Genomic DNA, 20,211 nt, shown 5'->3' on the forward strand with positions numbered 1-20,211 from the left:
TCAACCATCATTATTATTATTTTTATTATCCAAATAAACCTTCTCTAAATTCATTGTAACATGGGTGGGGAGGGAGGTAGAAGGGGGGTTCAGGATGGGGGGACACATGTACACCCATGGCTGATTGACATCGATGTACGACAAAAAACACCACAATATTAGCCACCAATTAAAATAAATAACTTTTTTTAATTTCAAGAAATAATAATAAATAATGAATCAAAAAAAAATTCATTGTTAACACTGTGTGCATACTAGCCAAGCATATCCCAGGATATATTTTTTGGAAAAGAAAATTTTCTGGTAATACAGCAAATAGAGGTTCGCCAAAACACCAAAAGCCATCAGCTCTAAAAGATAACAGAAAAGGAGGTGTGAAATCACCATAGATGCCAAAACAGCTCTCCTCTGGCAGGTTTGCTTTTTCTTTTCTATAAAGTAAACATTTTCCATGAAGGACTTTTGCCACATATCCACTAAAAACTTGAAGCCTTTGATTTCCCAAATTGGAGCAATTTTTCTCCCCTACATTTTGTTGAAACATCTTAGAGCACTTGATCCATGTATCACAAATTACCCTGAATTATAATTATCTGCATAAGCCTTACCTCACTTGATTTTCAAGCAATTGATGATGTCCTACCCACTTTCATACATAAATCCAGACACATGGTAGGAGCTAAATAAGCATAAGTCACATGAATAAGTAAGGCATTTTTAACATGGATAATACATTTTTAGTACTTTTATTATGTCTCTGACTTTAATAGCTTTCAGTTCAGTTCAGTCGCTCAGTCGTGTCCAACTCCTTGTGACCCACGAACCACAGCACACTAAGCCTCCCTGTCCATCACCAACTCCCGGAGTCCACCCAAACTCACGTCCATTGAGTCGATGATGCCATCCAACCATCTCATCCTCTGTCGTCCCCGTCTCCTCCTGCTTTCAGCTTTTATCAAATACGAAATGCATACTGGCCAGAATTTCTTGGTCTACTATTAACATTATGGAACATTCTATAGAGTTGCCTTCTAAAATAATTTCTTTGGATTGTCTCCATTTGTTTTAGTACATACATCAGCAAACACAGAATTGGCTTCTACACTGAAGTAGATATTCTAGTAAATGTATTCTAGTAAAAGTATATCAACTTAATCTACAAGTAAAATAAAACAGCCTCTAAAGACAACATCTATTTGTCTAAGACTCCCATTTTTGTGCTCTAATTCTCTACAGTAAGACTAACTGGAATAGCATATGTAATACTGAAGGGAGATAGGGATAACACAGAAGATAGTTCAAAGGTTTTTCAGTCTTCAAATCTCTGCTTAAAGCTAACTGGCTATTGCCAATGAAGACATGACTCAGAAAATCAGTTTCCACATCTATAAAACAGAAACCATAATATCATGCATACATACTCAATGAATATTTAATAAATAAAGGAAGGAAGCTCATGTTTCTAATATAAATGTACTCCGACAAACTTGTACAAAACTCAAATATGTATAAGTTAAGGGTTTAGACTGACATTTTAAAGGACACCCTTTCCCAAAGGAATATTACAAAATCTGTAATTATACACAATCTTTTAAATGGCGTTATTAAAAACAGATGCATAGCATTTTGTATGTTCTAGCATCTTATTTTTTTTTTTTTTACAATTTATTAGCTTACCTCCATTAAACATTTTCAATAAAGATTCACCAATTTTCAGCACACCTAATGATTTCTTTGTCTCAACTGGGCTTCTCTTCATAAGCAGAAAAAAAAAAATTCAGGAAAATATAGTGACTTGGGAAATGGTTAAAAGAAGTGAATATATTTATTAGAGATGAAAAGGCACAAATAAGAAATGACCATGATATCTGACACTTAGCTACTGAAAGGACAGTCACAGCGACTGACACTTGGTTCGGTCTTCTCACAACCTGAAGCAGGAATTTCATTTTCCCTTTTTTCTACTCAGTTTGTTAATGAAAGGCAAAGAGCAGCAACATTCTCAAATTTGAAATTATTATCACAAACAGCAAAATCATGGCTGGCAGGAGGGGGCAGACTACTACTTGGCAGACAGCCCCGTCTTACAAGAGCTAAAAGATGCCTCCATGAACTGATGTTCCTAAGTCAAAATCCACTGTACAAAAGGCAGTTTAGGGGTCTCCACATGTAGTATTCCAAGTGGCAATTATTTGAAAGTCAACTATACATGCCTGGTTACTAAAAAGTACATATTAAGTAACCTAAGACTGGAAAAGCACAGTGCCTAATTTCTGCATTGTAGCAGTCGCACACTACAGAGCAGTTATTTTGTCAACAGCTGCCTTTAAGAGAGGAATCAATATACTGGAAGAGATTAAAGTTTTTTTCTTCCAGTTTTATTGAGATATAATTGATATATAACACTGTAGAAATTTAAAGTGTAACATATATCATAAAATGATTACCACAGTAAATTTAGTAAACATCCCACATTTCATATAAATACAAAACTATAAGAAAATTCTGTGATGTGGTAGGAACTTAGGATTTACTCTTAACAACTTTTGTATATAACATACATCAGTGTTGATTGTATTTAATATGTTGCATGTTACATCCCTAGAACTACTAATCTTATAATTGGAAGTTGGTACCTTTTGAGCAGACTAATATTTACTGAGCACTAAATATGCCAAAGAACTGATGCTTTCGAACTGCAGAGCTAGAGAAGACTCCTGACATCCTTGGACAGCAAGGAGATCAAACCAGTCAATCCTCAAAGAAATCAACACTGAATATTCACTGGAAGGACTGATGCTGAAGCTCCTATACTTTGGCAACCTGATGAGAAGAGCCGACTCATTGAAAAAAAAAAAAAAAGATCCTGATGTAAGGAAAGACTGAGGGCAGGAGAAGGGGAGACAGAGCATGAGAGGGACGGATGGCATCAGTGACTCAGTGGACATGAGTCTTGAGTAAACTCCAGGAGATAGTGAAGGACAGGGAAGCCTGGCATGCTGTAGTCCACAGGGTTGCAAAGAGTCAGACGTGATTTAGTGACAACTACAACAAAATACGTACAAGGTTCTACATATTGGAGGTTTTGCAGGCATTACCAATAATTTTGACCCTCAAAAACATCCCGCAATGTTGACATTGCATATTCTTGTTTTTGTTTTTATCAATGAGTGAACTAAGACGTGAAGAACCAACCTGCCCACATAGATGGCTAGAAACTGGGTTGCTTAAGGTTTTAAATTCAGCATTAGTTAACTCCACCACAAGGAGGAAAAAGTTCAGAAAAATGCAGTGAACTGTGGAATGGCTAACAGAGGTGAATACATTTACTGGAAATGAAAAGATATAGATAGGAAATGACCATGATATTTGGCACTTGGTTACTAAAAGGACAGTCATATGGACAGTTCTCAATTAGTTTCTTTAGTAAGTACTTTTTTAGCACTATATGATCAGTCACTATGTTCGAAGCCAAGAAAGGAACTATGAAGAAGATTCATTTCCTGCTCTCAAGGGGCTTATTACTGGGAAGCGACAAGACAAATCAAGGAGCAATTACATCAGAAGGAATATCGTATGCTATGGAGCCAGAGATTACAGCCTAGAACCCAGTGTATTCTACAAGCAAGGGATGATAAATGATGTTTATCACAGAAAGTGATGTTTACAGTGATAGTTGTAACATGAACAGGGGGTGGGCAAGGTGTATGTGTGACACAGAAGGAGTTATATTGATGAGCTACTTTTGAGTCTAAGAGCAAAGAGTGTGAAAAAACTTGTTTCTTAATTAGAGAAAATGTAGCCGGTGAAAAACTATGTAAATTATTATTGCTCTTAATTTTCTCCAAAATGTGTGTGTTTAAAAAAAGTACACACGGCAGAAAAATGTGCACAGATAAAAGAAAATGTGTGGCAGTATATTTTCAAATACCCATTTAAGATCCCCATCACTACCTTTCTTTATTGTGCATATGCTGTATTGCAACAATGTTTGAGTCTAACCAAGAGACTCAACCATAAATCAGACATAGCTTAATCAACAGAATCCTGGCTTAACTGGGGATCTGCAGTTCAATAGATGGTTCTAAATTATAGTACAACAGCACAAATTTAATGATTCCATTAAAAAAAAAAAAAACTAAGGGCATTTCTAATGACCAGCTGATAGAGGTTTCAGTTCACTCACTGAAGAAGTAGCCCGGAGGTTTATAATCTCTAAATAATCCTTGTTGATCTTTATTTTCTACTTTTTATAAATGATCACAGAAACTATTTTCATGTATCTTCCTTTGAAAAAGCTCAGATGCTTCACCTGCATTATATAAATATTAACAGTCAGTAACTTTTATATCAGCTACATAGAAACTTTTTAAGAGTGACTTTCTCAAGGTCATAGAGCAAATCTCTGGTGAGACAGGAATGGAATTCATGACCTTTGACTGCCAGAAGTTTTCTACCCACACTCGGAAATTCCTTCTCCATAAGTGTAATTTATATGCTCACTTTGAGGGACTGGAAAGTTCGTCCCTTTTAGGGCAGGGGATGGGGGCTGGGGAGGGAGAGATTTTTCTGTCAAATCACTTGTCACACAGTTCCTGAGGTTTATACAGTGATTTTTACCTACACTATTTCGTCTTACCCTCACCACCACCCTGTAAACTTGCATGCTGTCTTTCCCATTTTACAGGCTTGAAAGAGTTAAAAAATGTAATCAAGGTCATCAGGAGTTAGTAACTGAGAGAGCAACACTCAAGCTGCAGTATCTCTGCCACTTAAATCAGTCCTGATTCCAGGATGTATAATCTGAGCAGACACCCAATTCTGAAATGAATGAAGGTTTCCTTTACAGTTATTTATCTGGTGCTTTATAATCATTTACCTTCCTTGTCATTTAAGTCAGTTGCTTTGTTTTCTTTGGGGCAGGGTTGTTTTCATGTTTTGTTATAAGTTGGCTTGTTAAACTTAAGCAAAAGTAGTATCCCCCAATATAGAATTTGAAAAAACAAAACAAAGTTCGCCTGTTTTTCTTTTTTTTATATATAAGTGGGAAGAGGGCTTTTTACCATAATTTGTGGTCATAATATATACAGTTTATATATGGGGTATATACCAATATAACTAGAGACTATAAAAACTCACATTCATAAATATGAATACCATATATACACATATATATACATATGTACGTACCTAAAATAGACTACAGTTATATATACTACATATATACACATCATGCCAGCAATTATTGTGAAAAGCCATATATATATACAGTGAATGGAGCATATAAAACACAATTCCTGGATGTGAAGGGCAGCAAATTGTAACAGTGGCAGCTTCTATTGCCTCTGATGGGGGTGGGAAAACTTTCTCAAAGCTCTATAATTTTTTCATCTTCTACACAGCAATAAAGCAGCAAGGGCTTTCTACTGCTCCATCTGTACCTAAACAGCAATGCTGTTTGGACCAGCCCCAAAACTGCTTTTAATAAATATTCAAAAATATACACCATCAAATGAGCCACAGAAGAAAAGTATGACTTTGAGTTAAAAAAAAAAAAAAAGACAGAAGAAAGACCATCTCTGAGAATTCTGAGTATCCTGTAATCTACTGACAGACCAAAACAAATTTTTATGGGGCAACAGGACTACTCAAGTAGCCACTTTTATGACAATAAACACCCTAAACCGAAAAATCCTTTTGTAACATAATTACTGAGAATATATAGAGAAAGTAACCATTTAATCCACAGCATGTGTTCCCTACCGCAAAAACTCAAAAGCTGACATCAGATGGGGTGTGGCCGGTCTAGGCCCTGACAATGAATTCTGGCCAGCTGAAGTCAGACAGATCTCTGGAAGGGCTTGGGACCTAGAAACCAAGCAGGTCTCACAGAGCCTAAGACTACTGCCCTTCTGGGCACAGGGGAAGGCCCATCTGTTTACTTGCGTTTTGATTTTGAGAGCCCTGGTTGTGGTAGATGAGTTAAGGCTGTGGTTATAGGGTGCTGTCAGTGATTTAATCTTAATATTTTTACTCTTACATTTTGTCCATACTTAGGATGGAAAGGCGCACGTAATTTGTCGGCTGAAAAAACAAACATAAATTTTAAAATGGAAAATAAATGAACACTGGGCAAAAATACAGAAATTTCCACTATAGTACCCTATGGGATTTTCAAAATGTAAATAAATGATAAAGGTAAGCCACAGCAACCTATTTTAGGAATTATTTACAAAAATGAAAGTTGTGTTCTTAAAAAAAAAAGATAATCATGGTGTAAATTCTGAACAAAACTCTTCTGGAATATTTAGCTCGTGTTCATTAATCAACATGGAAGCACAAGTAAGAAAAGTTATTCAAAGAAAGAATAACTTTTCAAATAAGTTTGTGCCATTTCTAGTGGATTACAAACTATTTTGCATTAATACATGATTAAATCATCTACCGCTAGATTTATGAAGTTGACACGAAGATAACTGTTACTCTCATGATATAAAGAAACCATTTGACACCCCCCAATTTAATGTGATTAACCTCATGTTAATTTGCATAAACATGAAATTCCACACATTCCATGTTGTACCACCATGAAAATGTCCAAGACGTTTACACGCTCATCTAGCTAGCAGTATCACTTCACTGTTCAAGATACTCAACACTCCAGATTAACCAACACGGGCCTGAGTTCAAAATGCTGCCATACAGGCCTAAAGGCCTAACCCCTTATGTCATCTTAGAAAACACACCTGCATTTAAGACTAAATTATTTCATTACGTTGATAGCAGCCTGCTTCAGGATATGACTTCTAAGACCCACTCTGAGTCTGCCGAAGAGAATGTTTACCTTTCCCAGGAGGCTGGGAAGTAATTCCCCAGGAACATATATTTTTTTTAAATGACCAGAACACTAACACTATTACATGCCTGATGGGTGCTCTTTGGAAAGACTGTCAAGCATCCTGATTTGTTTTTCCCTCAGCCTGGGGAAAGAGTGCTTCAGTGTTTGCAGTCCCTCCCTTTCTGTACACACATAGGCTGCAGCTGTAGTAAACAAGCACCAGCCAAGAGTTGCTAAGGTCAAGGTCTCAAATGCTATACCAGGACCAATTTTCTACCAAAGGACATTCAGCTGTGGCAAAGGAATTTTCAGAAGAAAAATATATATATTAAAGGGCCATTAGTGCAACCATTTTCATTCAGTAAATAGTCATTCAAAGCATTCCAAAATAAAGTTTTAACTGACAGAAGTTTCTTTTAAATATGTTTAAATACTAATGTTTCAGTTAGTAGTGAAACTACTGAATAACTGAAATCTTTCAAAAATACAAAGAAACCCCTCAAGGATGTTTCTTTATTTCCCACAGCGATAATACAATTTTAGGGCATAAATTATTACAATGTTCTGTGAAACCATCCCAACTTTTACCAGCTTCAGTATATTTCATAGAAGGTAAAATAATAAACCCCTTTCCTATTTACATTACAGATTCCTGTCAATTCTGGTATGCTCAAAACTCTTTCCCCCCAACTCAAAGGAGTTTCAGTTCAGTTCAGTTCAGTTTAAGCTACTCCAATTGACCAGGCTGCAGCCATAAAGATACAACTTATGCAACCGAATGTTTGTCCTTCAACATCTCATTTCCAAGCTGCTAAAGTTAAACATTTTCTAGCCTAAAAGTATACCCCTTTATCATAACCCATTTCTATGTGGTTTTTAAAAATGTAAACAACATCTGAATGAGGTTTACAAATAGCACTACCAGCCTATTTTATTTTTTAGGTGAGGGGTCACTGTTTTTGCTCAATGCCAATTTCAAAAAGCCTTTCTTAGAAGAAGGAATACACCCAGCCTTCGAAGCAACCACTCCTATTCCCCCATCACAAGCTGCTGCCCGTTAAAAATCACCAAATTCATTTCAAGACATTTACTTAGCTGAACAACTCTATCCTCCAGTAGGAAGAGGGCATGCAGGCGTCTAGGTGGATTTGCAGAATGACGTCCGTTGATTGGCAGATGTCTACCGAAGCCACTAGATGCACATGCACTAAATGTAAATAGAGCGGCTCCTCTCCCTGGTGTTTCAGGGAAACTGAGAGAATATTAAAGCTGATTTAAAACAAAACATCCGAGGGCTCGGCTGAGGATCCTATTAGCCAGTGGAATTGCCTAAAACAATCCATACAGCGCGACACTTAAACCATCTGTACAGTTAAATTAGAGAGCTGACAATATTAACCACGCAAACTGTTTATCCAGATTACACATTCCGTTGTACTAATACTCTCTAACTCAACACAGTCAGCTTTTACCAGCTGAATTAAGGCTATTACTATTAAAGTATGCAAAACTCGAAGCGCAGGGTGAAGGGGGCTGGGAAGCTGCAGGGCATGTAACAAAGGAATTGGTACTTTTTCCAAGCTTTTGCCCCAAATGCACTTCGAAACTGAACTGTTGAGTGCACCCCACCCTTTTCCCCAAAGATGAAAGTTTTCAAAGTTCTAATAGGCAGTTCTCTGCCCAAGAAAAGCAGGACTGACTCGCCCCGTAGGGGAGCATCTAACGCGAACACCAACTAATGTCGCGGAGGTCAAGTACGAGTCCTCCTCTAAAGGCAAGAAGTGGCTCCCAGGCCGGCTCCGCGGGCTTCCCGCCCGGGTGGCCCTGCAAAGTTGCCCCTTGTCAACTCCGGCCAGGTCCCCCGTAATTGAAAATAACAGCCTCGGGTCAGCCCCCCGGCTACTTCCGCGGACCAGGCACTGTAGCAAGTGACAGTTACACATCATTACGACCAGAGACAATAATGAATGTGGCACCAGGACCACTATTCATGCCAGCAGTGTCATCTCCGCTTTAACCCCTTCCCCTCCGCTCTCTCCAATGCACACCCACAGCCCACACGGCCCGGTGGGGCAGCTCGTCACCCAACTCGCTCTATTCCTGGGGGCAAACTACTTCCACAAGCTCCCCCGCACCCCCAATTCAGCCCTGGTGTTTTATTTCCCATCCTTGGCAACTGTCAGGCAAACACTGCAAACAACAATTCCACTAGGGATAGAAAAATATTGCTTAATTCACGCTACTTGGTAAGTTCTTTAAAAAAAAAAAATGGGGTGGGGGGGAGAGAAACCTCCTTTCTTCACGTATCCAACCGACGATACTTGCTTTGCAAAAGCGTCGCCCTCCCTCTCGCCCCCACGCCGCCCCGCTTCCCAACACTTTCCCCCTTTAAGAACACAGACCAACCAAAATGATTTAACTTGAGCAGATGACAGAAGAAAAATAAAACACGTTAAGAGACTACGGTCTGATCTGGGATGGCACCAGGAAAAAAAAAAAAAGAGGAGGGGGTTGTTTATTTTGATAAGAAACAGAATCGGCACAGACCTGAACAGAAGCTGCAGAGCAGGAGAAATTGTTTTCTTTCCCTCACCCAGAGTCCCCCTCTCTCTCCCTTTCTCTCGCTCTCACACGCGCGCGCGCACACACTCACGCTCACACACACACACACGGCGTCACCCGCGCACACTCACACGCACACTCGCACACGCACGGGTAGAGCCTCTCAGCTGCTCTCTGCAGTTCTCAGGAAATGAATGGGGGGCAACCCAGGGAACTGTTGTACTTGCAAATGACTTACCCGGATCACATGATGCGCTAAATGTAGGGTGGGCCGGTGGGTGGAGGCTGCCGAGACGCGAGCCCGGGTCTAGCGTGGGGAGCCTCGCCAGGCCCGCATCGAATTACCCCGGGGCCCAGCCGAGGGGGTTGCAAGACGCCGCTTCTCCTCCCTTGTAGCCCGCAGCTCAGGAAACCGGAGAGGCGCGGGGGGTGGGGTGGGGTGGGGTGGGGTGGGGCGGGGTAGGGTGGGGTGAGTTGGGGGGGCGGGTGGTGAAAACACCAAACCCCCAAACAAAAGAGCTCCGGGTCCTCCTCCCCAGAAACAAAGCCCCGCCGCTGCGGGCGAGCCCCGGGGTGGGGCCGAGGGCGGGGGCGGCGGCGGGGAGGGGCTCGCTCAGCAGGCGCTAAGTCGCTTTATTGCCATAAAATGGGGCCCCCCGAGCCGCTCCGCCCGAGGATTAGGAGGCGGGCTCTGAGTGTGATGGTTGAAATCTCCTGTGGGAAACTAACCCCTCCCCGCTCGCAGAGGTAGAAGGCAACACCCACTGCCCGGCCCTCGCCTGGCCGCCCGGGCCGCCGGCTTGGGGGGTGGGTCCGCGGAGCCTCCACCCCGCCCCACCCCGCCCCACCCCTGCCCCCGCCCCCCGGCCTCGGCCGCGCTTCGCGATCACCTGCACCACCTTGCTGCGGCACCCAAAATAACCCACACATGGCCAACACCGCCTTGGGAGCCGCGGGGCGCGGGGGGCCCGCGGGAGGAACCCCCGATTTCAACTCCTCGGGAGCGGACTCGCGCGGAGCCGCCAGAAAGTCCCCTCTTTTGTGCCAGATCCCGCTAGGCTGCCTTAGGAAGGGAATTTGGAGACAAATAAAGCGCGGAACCCGCTCGGCCCACCCCTCCTCCGCCCTCGCCGGTCCCCTCCCGCCCGGGTGGAAACGTGCGGGGAGGGGGCCGGGTGCCCGAGCCGTCCCCGCGTCTCACCCACCAGCTAACTTGGAAAGGTGTGGGCGGAGCCGGCTCCAGCGGCCGGCGGCGGCTCGGGACCGCTCGCGGGGACCGCCCCCGTGGCTCCGGGCATCGCCCGCGCCGGGCAACAATGGGGTCCCGGCCGGGGCAGCCCGGGCGGGCGGTGCCCTGGGCGCGGGGGCGCACGCGAAGGTGGGGCGCGTGCAGGGCCAGTTGCGGAAGACGGTGGGGAAATCATTGTTTGGGTTCTCGAGCGACGCACGTTGCGGGCGAGGCGGGGGCGTCCTCCCGCCCAGCGCTTCACCTTGGCGGGATGAATGGGGGCGAGGCGGAGCCGCACGCCCAGTTCCGGACCCCCGGGAGATGGGATACCCGCCCTCGCTCGGAATTTGGGCAGGAAGCGGGAGCTGTAAATACCGGCCAAGGGGCTGCGGGAGAGCGGAGTCCGGCCCTCCCCGCCCCGCGCCCCAGAAGGGAGCCCCGAGAAGCGAGCGGCCCGGAGCTGAGTCCTCGACGCCCTTCCCGAGGGTCCCTCCCTCCCCGCTTCCGCGCCCCGGGGAGCGGATCGACGCGATTCTGGGGCGGGAGAGAGAGGAGGCGGGCAGCGCGGCCCGGTGCTCCCGCGGCGGCTGGGAGGGCGCGGGGTCAGCGCGGCGGAGAAGGGTCGGCGGGGGCAGGGCGGCGAGCGGACGGAAGCGGGCGCGCTGGGAGCAGAGCGGGCGCGGCGGCGATCGCGTGCGCCACTTTCTTGCAAAGCTGGGTAAGCGCGCTGGGGCGCCCGGGTGGCCGGACACCCCGGCACGGCGCCCCTGAGCCCGCCCTGCGTGGGAAACCACTTCGGCAGTGGGAAGGCCTCGAAGGGGAAGTTTATATTAAGGAAAGAAAGATTTGCAAATGTGGCACGAAGTAGGGGTGGGAAGAGAAACGAGACAGAGGCCGAGAAACAGGAAATGAGAGCGAAAGGACGCATTCTAGCCAGGAAAAAGCCCAGTTCTACATTTCGTGTGGCGGTTTTCCAAACACTTCTAGAGGCCCTGTGTGCGTTATTCATGAAAACAAAGGCAGCGCACTGCCTGGTTGTGTTTCATGCCTCCTGCCTCCTCCTGTATGTGAGGATTAGGCAAGGTGGTCCGGCCCGGACGATGATTCCACAGCCCCCTTCTGATTCTCCAGTGGGCCTGCGTCTGAGACACATGAGAGGAGGGGGTCTGTCCCGGTCTTAGGATTTCCAAGAGCCAATAAGTGAAAGTGGCCGAATAATTGTGCCCGAGTCCTTGAGCGAAGTATCCTTAGACTAGGAAAGCATCGGGAGCAGGAAGGTGATGGAAGACCACATTCTTAGACGTGGATGCGGCCAGGGAATCAGGAACCCCCCAAAGGAAAATGGAACCTGGGAGCTGAGGGGCGCTCCTTGGGGCGGGGTCTCTTCCGGGGAAAGCAGGCCAGGACCCCACACCCTAGCTTGATCCTGAACTCTGGGTAAACAGCCCTTTACATTCCTCTGCATCTGGATAAAGACATCGTCAAAAGACAAGTTTGAAAACCAATAGAACATCAACAGACACACAGTATTTAAACGGAAAATTTGGCTCTACTAGAAATAGTGTAAAGTTTTCCTCTAGGTGGGGCAGGGAGAGGAGGTGAGTTTAAGAGTGGAAGGATGCTATAAGAAATTATGTCATCGTGGCACTCCTTGTACTAGCAGTTCTTGCTCTGTGAGGGCTGCACTGACCATAAATATATTCTCGAGCAAGTGCTTCTGCACTTGGAAACACATTCCATAACTGCATTTCCTACCTACGGCTCCAGCTGTGGACATGCTAATAGAATGATGGAAGATAGAAAATAACATAGAAGGATCCACACCAGAGAGATAAGAAAAATACAGATAGGTCAAGGTTAATATTTAGAATATATGTAATGTGGTTAAAAGAGGGAAGTATACCAAGTATTAGGGGGAAGAAAAATAGCAGATTTTGTTAAATTGAAGTAAGAAAGAATACAAATGTTAAATTAAGGCAACTCCCCAGATATAAAAAGGAAACAGTTTAAGAGGGAGGATCACTTCATTGTGGGCTGGGAGTGGAAGAATGAAAGCAATGAGAGAATAAAGAAGCAGGATATTTTGGGAGTTAGAGTGCTGGAGACAATTATATGTGAGTGTGTCTGTGTATAGGCATACATTTCCAATTCATTTCATGTCATTCCATCTCCTACAGAACTTGGATTTAAACAAAGTGAAACCGTTAGTCGCTAAGTCATGTCCGAATCTTCAACTCCCCAGACTAGCCCACCAGCCTCCTTTGCCCATGGAATTATCCAGGCAAGAATACCAGAGTGGGTTGCCATTCCCTTCTCCAAGGGATCTTCCTAATCCAGGGATTTAAACCAGGTCTCCTGCATTGCAGGCGGATTCTTTACTGTCTGAGCTACCAGGGAAGCCAAACTAAGGTGTAAATAACAGAGGGAAGGTAAGAAACAGGTCCACATACCCTGGCAAAAATGTGTGCACATCTTTGTCTTTAGTCCCTTCTTTATTTCCATGTGTATTTGGGGATGTGAAAAGTCAGAAAATGTAAAGATGACAAAATTATTTTGTCAATGTATAATTCTGTCTGCATGAAAGAATGTGTTGAAATTATAGAATCAAATTTCAGTGTTGAAAGTATATGTAAAATGCCAATTCTTTATGATACTTAATTCTGTTTAAAACCCAGATGACTTGGATCAAACATGTTTCCCTAACTTTTTATACTTCATTTATTTAGTCTTTAGTATTGCAAATACCTGGAGAAGGCAATGGCACCCCACTCTTGCCTGGAAAATCCCATGGACGGAGGAGCCTGGTAGGCTCCAGTCCATGGGGTCGCTAAGAGTCAGGCACAGCTGAGCGACTTCACTTTGACTTTTCACTTTCATGCATTGGCGAAGGCAATGGCAACCCACTCCAGTGTTCTTGCCTGGAGAATCCCAGGGACAGAGGAGCCTGGTGGGCTGCCGTCTGTGGGGTCACACAGAGTCGGACACGACTGAAGCGACTTAGCAGCAGCAGCAGCATTGCAAATACCAGAAGAATGATTTAAAGATGATGAAAGGGAACTTTTGTGGTAACCCAGTGGTTAAGACTCCACCTTGCCATGCAGGGAACAAGGGTTCGATCCCTGGCCAACGAACTAAGATCCCACAAGCTCTGGAGCAGCCAGGCGGGCACTGAACCCAGGCGCTCCCGAGAGTGGGTGCATCACAACCAAGATCCTGCGTGCTGAAACTAAGACCCATGCAACCAAATAAATATTTTTAAAACTGTTTGAAAGAGGATGAAGGTTGAAATTCTGACTTTTTTATGCACATATCCTATACAAATATTGGATTTCTTTTCCCTAACATATTGGTCAGGAAAAGAACAAGAACAAAAACAACCATAACAAAAAACCATTCACATGCATCCTCAAAGCAAATATACCTAATTCAATGTAAATACGTGGCTAAATTTACAACTAGAGATTTTAAATTGTTACCGCAAATGCTACCTACGCAGAAACTTTTTGCCAGATCCTATACTTCCCCAGTTGTGCTACTCTTTGAAAGATTAGTATCAGTGATGGAAAATCTTGTATCATATTCAGAGTATCACCTGTCCCATAGCCTGACTTGTCTAAGGTGATGACTATACTCAGTATCTGTGTACATGTAAAGTTCTTAAGCCGTTGGCTCAGTGTTGTCAAAGACTGTGTGGGTGATTTAACACTAATATAATTTTAGGCCAGGGGTTGGTGGGCATGAAGTCCATTTTCAGAAGTAAAAGTTGTGTTGAAGGATGAGAACTGACTTGAAATGAAAATAAAAGTGATTCTCAGAGCTTTAAATAAGTTAAAGAATATAATCGTGATTTTTTCCTAAAGCCTTAAGTGAATATGTGCTATTGAGTTTTCAGTGCCTGGTTTCTGTTTTTCTTAGGTCAATTTTGCCAATAATGCACAGCAAAGGGAAATTTTCCTGTTTAAGTATGAGAAAGGGTTGTGAAAGCCTTACTACAAAAACAAAAAGCTGGTAATATGGTAAACAACATGTTTCAATTTGAGTGAGAGGCTATTTAGAAATAGGGGGGACATGACGTTCAAAACTTTGTTTTGTTGTACTCAATATAGTTTTGGTCATTTTAGCTTTAAAATCTTCCTCGCATCCTTACATGTGTCTCTTCTTTTCCACCGTTCCTTCAGAGTCACTTTCATTCACATCTCCCCCTGCCCACATTCCCACATGTCCTCCCTCAACTCTGAATTTCTGGTCCATTTCTCCTCTTATACAGCAAAACCTTAATTATTGCATACCTATATTTAAAAATCCTAAAGTGGCAAAAATTAGTTTCAATTCAATACAGTGATACTCAAAAGCCCCACTTGGCTTTTGATCTCATACTTCCGTTCTAGCCCATGTGGACATCTTATAACGCCCCATCCTTCCTGGATGCTTTCACTCTCAGTGAAGGTGAAGGTGTTAGTGGCTCAGTCCTGTCTGACTCTTTTGCAGCCCCATGGACTGTAGCCTGCCAGGCTCCTCTGTCCATGGAATTCTCCAGGCCAGAATACTGGAGTGGGTAGCCCTTGCCTTCTCCAGGGTATATTCCAGACCCAGGGATCAAATCCAGGTCTCCTGCACTGCAGACATATTTTTTACTGGCTGGGCCACCAGGGAAGCCCTTTACTCAATAGCCCCCTCTTTTTCCTCCTGTGGAATACTCCCAAAATGATGCCTTGACGCCCCATACACATATGTGCATCTCCATCATCAAAAAAATCATCTCTCCCTTCTTTCAGCTTCTAAAAAAAAAAAAATGATTCATTTATATATTTTTGGCTGCACTGGGTCTTCATTGCTGCACTCAGACTTTCTCTAGTTGTGGGCTTAGTTTCTCCCAGGCATGTGGGATCTTACCAGACCAGGGATCAAACTTAAGAAACTTGCATTGCAAGGCAGATTCTTAACCACTGGACCACAAGGGAAGCCCCTGAGCTTTTTTTTTTTTTTGGTATAATGGAAAGAATGCCTCAGCCACTGACCAGATGGTTTTTTATCCTTTTTCTGATTTTCAATTTTTCTACCTATTTAAGTAATATTTCCCTCACACTGAAGGATTAACATTTATTACTGGACCAATTAACATGCTTACTTGAACCAATGTGAGGTATGCCTGAGCAGGCATCCAGCAAATGTCAGTTCCCTCACTTATTCTTAAGGCACTTACATCTTTCTGCTTCCATTAAATTTTGTTGGCTCCCCTATCACAGGTAACCCTTTGAGGACAAGCTGCTGCTGCTGTTAAGTCACTTCAGTCATGTCCGACTCTGTGCGACCCCATAGACAGCAGCCAGCCAGGCTCCCCCGTCCCTGGGAATCTCCAGGCAAGAACACTGGAGTGGGTTGCCATTTCCTTCACCAATGCATGAAAGTGAAAAGTGAAAGGGAAGTTGCTCAGTCATGTCCGACTCTTAGTGACCCCACGGACTGCAGCCTACCAGGCTTCTCAGTCTATGGGATTTTCCAGGCAAGAGTACTGGAGTGGGGTGCCATTGCCTTCTCCTTTGAGGACAAGAGCTACATCTAAACCATTTATTTAGCCTCTTTTCACACTAGTTTGCATGTAGTAGATAATTAACAGGGCTTTTCAGCTGATGGCACCCCACTCCAGTACTCTTGCCTGGAAAACCCCATAGACTGAGAAGCCTGGTAGGCTCCAGTCCATGGGGTCCCAAAGAGTCGGACACACCTGAGCGACTTCACTTCACTTCACTTCAGCTGATTCTAGTGGTAAAGAACCAGCCTACTAATTCAGGAGATGCAAACGATATGGATTCGATCCCTGGACTGGGAACATCTCCTGGAGGAGGAAATCGCAACCCACTCCAGTATTCTTGCCTGGAGAAGCCCATGGAAAGAAGAGCCTGGTGGACTATGGTCCATAGGGTGGCAAGGAGTCAGACACACTGAAACGACCTAGCATGCACACATGCACAGGTAATTAATGAGTGCTAGTTGAATCTATTAAACAATTACTAAAATTAGAATGACATCATAGCAGAAAACCTGAGTTTCCATTTGTGTGCATATATTAAAAATAAATTCTGGCATGTGTTGATAAATACCTTTTGATCATTAATTGTAGCAACTTTCTTCTAAAAGTTTATACATAAAGGCATATATTAGCTTTGAAGAATTTTAACCTAATTTTACTGTCCCTATCATATTTAATCATTTCAAAATTATCTAATCAACTCTAATTTTTGTTTTATTAGAATTATACTGTATTGAATGAAAACTCAATTTTTCAATACGAGAGAGGAAATTCACAGCAAATTTGTTTTTTAAAATGGCACTTCACAAGTTTTTCGGTTGCAAACATTGGAGTTATAATTTTGTGATAGACATAGTATACAGTTTTAAATATAGCAAGTTGATGGTGGGGTTGATGGCAACCTCTGGGAGGGCTTGCACCAGGGGCCAGCTTCTAGGACTGCTGCTGCCAGGGCCCCCATCCCGGCGGCAAGCCACTACCAATCCTTGCCTCCATGGGAGACCCTCCAACACTAGCAGGGGACACAATGTGATCCCTGGTCTGGGAAGATCCCACATGCGGCAAAACAACTAAGCCCCTGCCCCACAACTACTGAGCGCGTATACTGCACTTAAGCCTGGGCACCCTAGAGTTTGTGGACCACAACAAAACAACCCACGGCAGTGAGAAGCCATGCACCACACTTAGAGAGTCGTCCTGATTCACTGCAACTAGAGAAAGCACACCTGCAGAAGTGACAACCCAGCACAGCCCAAAAAGTAAAAGTAAATAAAAATAAATAAATATAGCTGTCCTTGGCTTTTAAAATTTTACAAATGAAAACTGTACCCCCATGAATCAATTTACTTCAGCTAATGTACCACTTTAATTTCATGCTGAATGCAAAGGACTAGCCTCAGTATTTTAAGCATATGAAGATGGGCTTAGATAAAACTAATGAATAACAATAACACAATGTACAATTAAAATGCTCTGGATGAAGTTCTATCTGTTTGGAAATACTGGAGAGAAGGTTGCACTTAAAAGATGAGTAGGATATTTTTTTTCTTAACAACATGAAGTGTGTCATGTATATGAAATAGTATACATCATGCACATGTGGCCTCTCCCTCACTTAAGAAATAAGTACTTTCTAAGCCACCCGATGTGGTCATCCCAGTTGTATCCCTCTCCTGTCCCTCCCAGGGTACCTGCATGCATGCTAAGTCGCTTCAGTCATGTCCAACTATTTGCGACTCTGTGGACTGTAGCCCACCAGGCTCCTTTGTCCATGGGATTCTCCAGGCGAGAATACTGGAGAGGGTAGCCATGCCCTCCTCTTGGGAATGTTCTCAACCCAGGGATAGAAGCCATCCAAGTCTCTGATGTCTCCTGTATTGGCAGGTGAGTTCTTTACCACTAGTCTCACCTGGGAAGCCCCCCTACATGGGTAACTGCTTTCCACCTTGGGATTTATCACTTCATTGCAATTTTCATTATTAATATTTTTGATCTTGACATATAGTCTCCATATCATTATTATTCCTAATAATGAATTGTTGTTATCTATTTAAATTACTGACCTCCACATTTAAGTTTTTCCAAATGTTTGCAATTGTACTTATATTAAACACCTTCTTTTTTAAAAAAGTATCTTTTAGATAGTTTCCACCAGTTTCAATAGTGTAATTGAAATGAAGATTATGAATTTGTTTTTATTATTTTAGAAACACATTGCCAGATTATTTTCATAATATTTTACCAGGTTAACATGACACCATCATTTATGAGAGTGCTATTTTCCCAGTGTTCTTGCTCAGGTTGGGTAGTGTTTTGAAATTTGAAAAAAAAAAACACAAGATAGTAAGCAAGAATGATTTGAAACTTAATCATTTGATTAGTAACGATTGAACTCTAATCTAGAAATATAAATGCGACATTGGTGGGCAGGATGTTTGGGCTGTCAAACTGCTATTGCCACAGCCTGGCTAAGAGGATGCGAATCTGGCTACAATAGGAAATGGGTGTTGGAACAGCTGTGAAAGACATTACACATCCAAACTCTGAAATTCAACATCTTGTTAAGTATTTAGGGGAAGGGATAGAAAGGAAGGAAAATAGGAAATTTTGCCTCAATTTTCAGTCCTGGTAATAAGAGGGAAAAAGAGGGTCTTAAAACTATGGAATTCATCCTTGTTTTTACTTTCGATAAAGGTGTAAGACATCTAAATCGATATTTAATTCTATGGCACTGGAAGCTAAAAATAACAAATTAGATAACTGATAGAGAAGAAGAGAGAGACAGAAAAAATTAAAATCTCTCCAGAAACATGGGAATAAAATAACATGAAATGAAAATAGGGGCAGAATGAGAGAAGAAAGAGGAAAGGGAGGGAAAAACATCACTAGATCGATGAAGTATTGCTTTGCCTTCATCTGCAACAACAGAAAACCTAGCTAATGTCTGCTTAAGATACATACCTGCCCCCCTCACACCCTTGCAGTGAAACAAGTCCAAAGGCACACGGCTAGAGCTCAAGGCTGTGCAGCTGTTCTCTGGTGCCCAAGGGCTCCCAAGTTCATTTTCTTTTTCTGCTGGCCTTCTTAATGTGTAACTTTTTTCCCTCCACAGAAGGAAGAGGGCGAAAAGCTAAAAGCCAAACCCATTCCTTTTAGAGATTTTCCTCAAAGCCTCACCCATGTCATCTGCCTATATCTCATGGGCCAAAACGAGGTCACGTGGCTTCCTAGAGTTCAGTCACAGGAAAGAGGACAACTTAGATGGAATCTGAGACAGCCCACTAACAGTCTCTACTTTTTTACTATATAATTTTGTGTAATGTTTTAGTCTTAAATTGCAAGCCATTATATTCCTGAGACTCTATTGAATTCTGGCTGACAACTAAAAAAAGAAAAACACTTGGTAGGCTGACAAGTTATTGACACAGCCGTTGTAAGGACACAATTTCATAAATGACAGGAAAAAAAAAAAGACTTCGTGATATTTCTTAACACGTACTTTTCCACACAATGTGATTTTTAAAAATCATTAAAGTACACAAATCATAATGTAGTCGATTTAAGATTAATCCTTGTGCAATTTATCTAAGGCAAATGTGAATCCCAGTGTAGCTTCACCCAGTCACATAGTCTGGTTGTGGCTTATCTTTCTATTTTATCAATTTACATGTCTTTGAGACATGAACATTAATTTTTAAAAGCAAGTCACAATCAGAAAGATAAATATAAACTACATTCGTATTTCATACTCAAATATTAGTGAATCAGCAGTGTAAGCGCTTCTATCTGTTAACCAAAAAGTCCCTAACTGATTATGGGTTTTCATCACTTGAATGACCTTTGACAGCTTGCTTTGTTTTTCTTGGTTTCGGTTTTCCTCCCTGTACACCTAGGATGGCACCTTCTTTATTAAGATGTGGAGAATGAATGACGGCTTATGTACCTTCTGAGTACCAAGCTCTTTGAGAATTCTCAAGAATTGTGCATGATCACCTGGCTTCCCTGGTAAAGAACTTGCCTGCAATGTGGGAGACCTGGGTTAGATACCTGGAT

At 42.8% G+C, this 20,211-nt stretch overlaps 1 protein-coding gene across 6 annotated transcripts in view; it reads right to left on the reverse strand.

Moving 5' to 3' along the window:
- Positions 1-10,141, reverse strand: part of KLF12 (Kruppel like factor 12) — a 532,835-nt gene extending 522,694 nt beyond the window's left edge. For 3 of the 6 annotated variants that reach the window (XM_027557684.1, XM_027557682.1, XM_027557681.1), the window contains exon 1: positions 9,386-9,617. The gene's annotated coding sequence lies outside the window, so the exon portion shown is untranslated. Of the gene's footprint in view, positions 1-9,385; positions 9,618-9,638 lie in introns of those variants that run through there. The other 3 variants (XM_027557687.1, XM_027557686.1, XM_027557680.1) reach the window with 3 other exon arrangements.
- Between the last annotated feature and the right edge of the window lie 10,070 nt (positions 10,142-20,211).

Source organism: Bos indicus x Bos taurus, chromosome 12 (genome assembly GCF_003369695.1).
Source record: "Bos indicus x Bos taurus breed Angus x Brahman F1 hybrid chromosome 12, Bos_hybrid_MaternalHap_v2.0, whole genome shotgun sequence".
In the NCBI taxonomy this organism is placed as follows: Eukaryota; Metazoa; Chordata; class Mammalia; order Artiodactyla; family Bovidae; genus Bos; species Bos indicus x Bos taurus.